Raw genomic sequence first — 7,817 nt, 5'->3', positions numbered from 1 at the left:
ACAACTGAATTATTTTGACTATGAAGGCTTTTGATTTGTATGATACATTCACACACAAACTAGGTATCTCTATATAAACATGTATCTCCTCATACATTTTTGTGTGCCAGTGTATGTGTACAGGCATTGCCAAATATTTTCTGCAGTCAAGTTTCTGCTCTAAATAAGCACTGTTAAATTAATATTCTGCTGTTCTAAATAAAATTAAGTTAAAGGTGTTATTGATTAGCTGTTACAGATGTTGTTTGGGTCACTACAGATATTTTCTCTTGGCTATTTACTAGCTGTGTATAACATTACTTTGAAAAAATCAGTAGCAAAGATGGCTTTATTATGTCAATGACAATTTTATGAGATGTTTACACTTGTTTATATATTCAAGATTGATTAAGAATAGTCAAGAAGCTTTTAGAAGTGTTAACATTGCATTGCAATTTTTGAAAATTTGGCTGAGCACAGGTTTAGTCTGTTCTTATGAGAAAAGCAGTCCCCATGAGATTTAGATCTCAAAAAAGGGAAGAAAATTGTGAGTGCTTGTCAAGTGAGCTTCAAATAATATTAATAGTTAAAACTGAATGTTTACAGAGAACATAAATTACCACAGAATATCCATTATGAGAAACTCTCATTATTTAGTCCTATTAAGTGTCAAAGTGCCTGACAAAATTAAGTAAAAAGGCCTACTGATATGAACAGACAAACTGCAAGCCTTGTAAAATATATGAAATGGAACTCAGGGAAGAGCTAAGTGAGGAATTCTAATATATTATAAAGCACATTGCCATAAATCTTTTTGAGTTACTTACATTATAAAGAACTTACTTACTTCTGGCTACTTGTTGCTCACCTCTGAATATTTCTTCATCTTTCCAATTCTTTGAAGTAGTATTGAGAATCAATAGAAAATGAGCCATGAAGGCTCTGAGACCCTGAGGGGGAATGATGCAAGTAAAAGAGCAGCAAAAAAATAACAGAAGTAGTATAATAACAACAGAACTCCTTGCCTTCTGCTATAGATATATTGTGCTTTCTTATTCACTCAGAACACAGAATATTCTCATTGTAGGTCTTCGTTTAATAAACTGATCACTCATTTCCCCTTCCTATTAATGCACCAAATATACCCAGCAATGTAATAAATTTCAGCCCTTTTGGGACATAAAACTGAAAAAAAAATAGAGTATTTCCAAACCACTGTTCAATAATAAACAGAAGCTGTGTGATGTGTATATAAATAAATAAATGGGGTTTTTAATTATCTTTGGTATAACAGAAGTCTTTTTCATACTACTTCCATACTGAAATGAACTACTATGGCCTTGATTTATCAGCAGTTGGATTTCCTAATAAGTTGTTCCAGTCATCATCTATATCTTGGAGCATTTTTATTAACTGATAAAGCAAGCATTCTCATTTTTATCTCTGTGTCTTAGATATAAAATCTATTGTGTGACAATTTGAACAACATTGTCACATCTGATAAGCTTAAAATGCCAGAATTAATGTCATCTATTCAAAGCAACAATTGGTATATCCGGTCTTTCTAGAATAGTGTGCAGTACAAGATGCATGCAAATTTTCTGTTTGTTTCTATGATGCATGGCTAAATAGATGGACTTTACATTCAATTATTGATTTGGTTTTGAGAAGTTGATTTGCTAAGTACAAAATTTGTGGTTTCTGAGGAAAAATTGAGTACTTTAAAGGATTTAAACTCTGATGCATATATTATATTAAAATATACAGGATTTTTTTCTGATAAAAAGAATAATCTATAATCTGCATTGCAGATAATCCCAATAACTCAGCCACTCACTGAGATGATCAGATCTGGAGCAGGTTTGTTTGGCAGTACAGACAGTATCCTGTCACTGAAATCCCAATCTCTTCAAATTAGCAGCAAGAATCTTGGAGGAGACTATAACTGCTATTTTTATCTAATTCAGATAACAGTAATGTTTATTTGCTTTCTCATGGTGGCTTCCTTATTTACTAAAAAAACCTAAATAAAACCCCAGTATGAATATTTCCTAAGACCTATACTTCCTCTCTTTGCAGTTTTGTGCGGAGTAGGTTATTTACCTGAATTACTGCCTTTTTTTTATTCAGTAAAATAAAATAAAAGTAATGTGAAAAATAGATGAAAACCACTTTGTTGTTATTTTGTTCTAGCAGCTCAGGGTGTTTAAGAAATGACAATATTTCCTTTGTTGTTTTTTTCTATTTAAGTAATAATAAGCAAAATTAATATGATTCAACCATATTAAACAATCTGACATGTTCCAGTTTTCATCCTGCTACAAATTTTACATAATATAAACCAAAGGAAACACTTATTTGTATTTATTTTGCAACATATTGTAAAACAACACTATACCTAAGTAGGTAGCAGTGTTACGGAACTACAGGATGTTAGTTTCTCTGACAGTGAAAGACTTCAGTGAGCTTACAGATTCAGGTATTTTTAGTTCCTGAGTGGCTGATTTGGCTATCCAAGGAAAATGTAAACATTTTTGCTAGTGTTGATGTCTCATGAAGTGGAACTACAAGTAATATTTTGTTTTATGACGTGAATCAATTTGAAAAACATCCGTATAATAAAGAAGTGTAGCAAAACAGAGATGCTTTGTCCTGAAATAATTCAGCCAAGTCTGAAGGATGGAGAGAAACATTCTCGTGAGAGGTGAAAACTATTGAAATAGAGAAAGCTAATACTAAATGTTTGATTATTTTGCAGAGGGATTTAATCTGATCTATGTTTGTTACTGATTCCAGTAATTGTAAATTTTTTATTTTAATGACTATGATTAATAACTGAGCTCATTTTTTTCCAATCATATGTGAATTTTTGGTCAGTATCACACTAATTTACTATATGCCCTCTGTCTGCAGAAAGATTTATATTTCATTATACCTATGGAGAAAATGCTGATTAAGTCCTCTCAAAGGGGACAAGTTTCATTTACAACGAATTATTTTGCATATAACAAAGGAATAGAATAGCTATTCTAAATTGAAGTCTGAGATTGTATAGAGGACAGAAGGTCACTACCCCAATGGGTATGTAGAGGAAAAAAAAAAGGAAAAAACAGGAGGAATAGGTATCAGGAAATTTCCTTTTGCAATAATATCCTTATTTGCCCCTCGATACCTTCTCAAAATTTCCACATATTTGTTCTGAAATGATTAACCCCCACACTTATTAAAAGAAAAATTAAATGCTGAAGAAGAACTATTTCAGTTCTATTAGTATAACAGAAGAATAAAGGAGTCAACTTTGTTGTGGATAAAGTCATCCTGGAAAAAGCCCTTAATTTGACTTGAATAAAATGCCGCCAACAAAGTCTGTTACGTCATTAAGGGGTTATTAATAAATACAATATGAACTATGAATAAATGAAAAATACAAATTCTCAGAGCAATGAAACAAAAAATAGTGTTAGAGGTCAGGCAGTAAAAAACAGATATTGATACTGATGTTTTAGAAAGAAATTTTCAAAATAGAATACAATTTTTTTTTCAAATACTCCCCAAAACACATTGCCATACAGAATTGTACATGGGAAAGATAGAGTGCATGAGTTCATGGATGTAGAAAGCATCAAAGGCCTGAAAAACATTCCTATAAAGTCATATGAAAGATAATGATAGTATATGTCTTAGGAGTAGAAAGGAGAGAGGATGACAAGGGGATTAAGTTTTACTCTTTGCAAATATACCTCTATAATTTCCAAATAATAACATTAATTCAAATGCGTTCCAACTAGATTAAAAAGGAAAAAAAAAAAAAAAAGGCTTTGATATTAATTTCAAAAAGCCAGAAAGTATATATTGTCTTAATGTTGGAGGGAGTCTATATTACTAATCCTAGAAAAAAAGAATATGTGTTTTCCCAGCGACTTCTTCCCTTGCCCCAAACCAGCTATTCAAGATAATTAGTGCACAGAGTAATTGGAGACTTTAAATGTTTATAGCCAGGGAGGTAAACAAGCAATTACTGATAGCACAGGTGTGAAAGGAAGTTAAGTGAACTTACAGAGGAGCTATGCTGGAAGTATACAGTCTATGTTTGCCTCAAAATATAATAGTGTATTTCGGGAGACCTAGAAGCGAAGTAAAACAAAAGATGCATATGCCAAAAAAAAAAAAAAAAGAAAATCCAAAAAAGCATATAACCAAGGCAAGGCTGAAAGAGCCAGGAAGGAATTTGGGTTTAACACTGTCTGAAAGAGACTGTGCCCTTCAGGAAGCCAACTTAGGCCTGACAAAAAGCAGTATAAATAAAATCAAGGGTGAAGGCTGTCTCAGAAAGTTAGTCTGGCTATGCTGATATTTGAGATTCACAAAGACATCAACCATTAATGAAAGTTAACTTATTAAGCTTCTTCCTCCCTAAAGAAGTGTGGTGTACTTTCACAGAAGTAATTACTGTTCGAAGACAAGAGCCAGGAGTGAATTTCTGTTCCTTCTTTCTGTCCATATGACAGGAGTAGGAGTTGGACAAACATCTAGTGTCTTTCTGGAGGCACAGAAACTACCTTTTCAAAAATAACTAAATGAGTGTATTCTTATTACCCTGCAGGAATTAATGTATTAGACCTGGATGGCAATCACAAGTAAGCAGCGCTTCCTAGAAATCTAGTATATCTGGTTCCTCATTTTGTGGAAGGGTTATCCCTCTTCTTTCAGAGAATTTGTAATCCTTTTTTTTTAATATTATCAAAGAAAAAATATCTGTTAAACGGAGCCTTCATACATACCAAGAGTCTCACAGGTACATGCCAGAGAAATTGTTAAACAAGCTGCCTATCTTGGTATTAAGCTTGACATAAAAAGGATATTTTTTATTTCATAAAGCTAATTATTGAGTTTTAATAAATAATTTTAGTATGTAAGTAATTTAGATAGTTTATGTAAGACACTGAAGAAAACAAACTGTAGTGCACACACACAGCTGTACAATTTACTCTGGCACAAAAATCATTCTGGCTTATTCACTAATGAGAAACAAAAGCGGTTTTCTACCTACATTTTCCTCTAAGAGAAGATATTTAGAGAATGACTAGGGGGTAAAAGGAGGAGAAGGAAAGAAGGAAGGAAGGATCCTTTCTAATTAGTTAACATGCATTTATTATGTATTTAAGGCATTATATTGATGAACAGTGTTCTCCCATGAAATGTATACAGACATTTCATGCAAAAGACAATATTCATTTGGACATACATATTTTCAAACATATTTGTTTTGTTTTACAAAGGTTCTGCATATATATCAAAATATTCAATTGAATCAATGTCTTCAGTATGCTTCAATCAATTATGAGATAGTAAACTGAAAGTAATTATCTATACTAACTTTAAACTCTGATTCTCTAACTTTTTTATTACAATAGAAAACTAAGCAAGTTAAATGGGTTTTAATTTGATAATGAAAAATCATGTTAAGTATTTTCTGTAACTATTTATTAAGCTGTTAAAAGTAAAAATATACTAGACATCATTTTGTGCCTTCAGGCTAATAACATTCCAATTAAAATTAAGCATGTAGAAGACATTTAATCTCTACAACTACTTTATGAGCAGCTTATGTTGCAATATATGCTTCACCATGCTGGTCCTGGTAGAATTACTTTACTTCAAATGCCCCAGAGGTAGCCCGAGGCAAAACCTCTTGCTTATCCCTCTACTGTTAAAATCCTTTTCCTACATGTGACCTACTGTGAGCTACTTACATGGGGCTGGCTCCAGGTATTCCAGTTTCTTGTTCACACATCTTTGAGCAATATTGTTATATTGTCAAGTCCAGTTAAACGAAGCTTTATATGGGGAAGATTCATTAGTCTGTTTTATTAGGTAAATGATTGACTGCATTAAGAGCCTAGAATGAAACTTTATAGCTTGCAGTACTTGAAGAGAGGAAAAGTGGCACAGCTGTTATAAACAGCCATGCCGGATTTAGTACAATGAAATAAAAATCAAGACAGAGATTGGAGGGGAAATAAGGTCACTTTCTCCTTTAAAACAATATATATTATGTAGTAAATAGTCTGTTTAAATGAATGTGGAATTAGGGAAATTAGAAGACAGAAACTTTCTAGAAAATATCTAGTTTTCTTTATGAAGTAGTCAGCAAAACCAAATAAATTGTGAAGTATAGTAATCAAACACAAAACTTTTCCTAGAATGCTAAGATGTGGAAAAAGGAAATAATTTTTAAAAATTAGAAAATTATGATGGAGCACATTTCAATTTAGTGTTATGTAGAAGTATTAAAAACCCATCATTATTTTTATACTCTTGAAAAATCAATATGAATGCTCACATTTGGAATACGTGCAAGATTATTGTATAAAATCTTTTGTGCATTTTACCTACTTCATCAGCCAGAGTAGTAAAAGGCAGGACTTATGCAGATCTTACTTATGATATGTATGCTGACAGAGTACAAGTGCGACATCAAAACAAAGCAAAATGGAAATAAACAGAAGTACAGGGATCCTCCAGAACTCAGAAATGTCCAGTTACATAGGGCAAATTATTTTTCTGGATCAAATATCTTAAGTATCAAGAGTGTACTTGTTTCTATTATGTGGAAATATTCACCATGCATTTTCCACACTTACTTTTGTTTGATTCCAAGTTAAAAGTCCTGTACCCAGAACAACAACAAAAAAACCCCTAAGTATTTACCAACAACACCATGCATTTAAATAGGAAATGCTGAAATAGTCTTATCATGGGATTGCTTCTCTTGCTGGGAAATAATGTTGTCAAAATAAACAGATGAGTTACTTTAAATCATTCCCTTTTATGGTTTGTAATATGTGACCAACTACCTCTTAAAATTTTCACCCCAGCATCTGTTCCTAAACCTCTATATTCTATTTTTTTCTTTTTCAGACAAGATACATATTTGGGGCATTGATAAAATAGACAGAATAAAAATTACTAACCTAAACCTTTCTGAAAAAGGTAGATGTTTTCCACAGCTTCTTTCACAGGCAATGGTTAATAAGCATCTTGCAAAGTCAGAGAGTCTGTTCCTACTCTTTTTTAATAACTACAATCACCTGACACTTATCAATTGAATTTTATCCCGTTACAGTAGGTCAGCTAATTATTCTGATCATTAACCTTTAAGAGTACAGAGGTTATGATAATCAATGCCACCCTTGGTGTGTGCCACATCATCTAATGAGCCTGTGTCAGAAAAGGAATTCTTTCACCTCCCAATGGTGCAGGTTTTTATCGTTAACTTTCTTAGTCATTTGGTTTCTCAAAAGAAAATTAGGAAAATCTGGCACCTGGTATGAATCAGCTTATAAAAAGGAATGCATAAAATAAAATTGGTTACTGAAGATGGAATAAAGGAAGCAATATTTCCATAAAGTTGTATGAATCATGGTACAACATGAAAGTCATAGGAAGTTTTAATAATCAGAAAAGTGGCAGAAAGTAACAATCAGTTAAATATAAAGAAAAATCTGCTGTATCTAAATAGTTTATAGTTAAATGGAAGACACTATCATAAACAGAATGGAGAGCAGCAATTTAGGAAATGCAGTTAATTTACCCCAACAAACTTTCTAGTACATTTTTTGGTTCAGTTTCATGTAAATCATAGGATAATATTCTCCTTCACCTGAAGAACATATAATACAAGAGCATGCAAAGTGATGAAGGACAAGATGTGCAGATGAATCTCAGTAAATGGCTAGAATTAAGGGTGTAATATGAGGTCATTATTTATTGATCAAAGGAGTGATAAAGAAAGGCTTATCCAGGACACTTCATCCTCTGTATTTTACGGTTAGGTG

The sequence above is a fragment of the Taeniopygia guttata genome, chromosome 1 (assembly GCF_048771995.1).
Source record: "Taeniopygia guttata chromosome 1, bTaeGut7.mat, whole genome shotgun sequence".
Taxonomy (NCBI): Eukaryota; Metazoa; Chordata; class Aves; order Passeriformes; family Estrildidae; genus Taeniopygia; species Taeniopygia guttata.
This window is presented reverse-complemented; position numbering follows the sequence as displayed.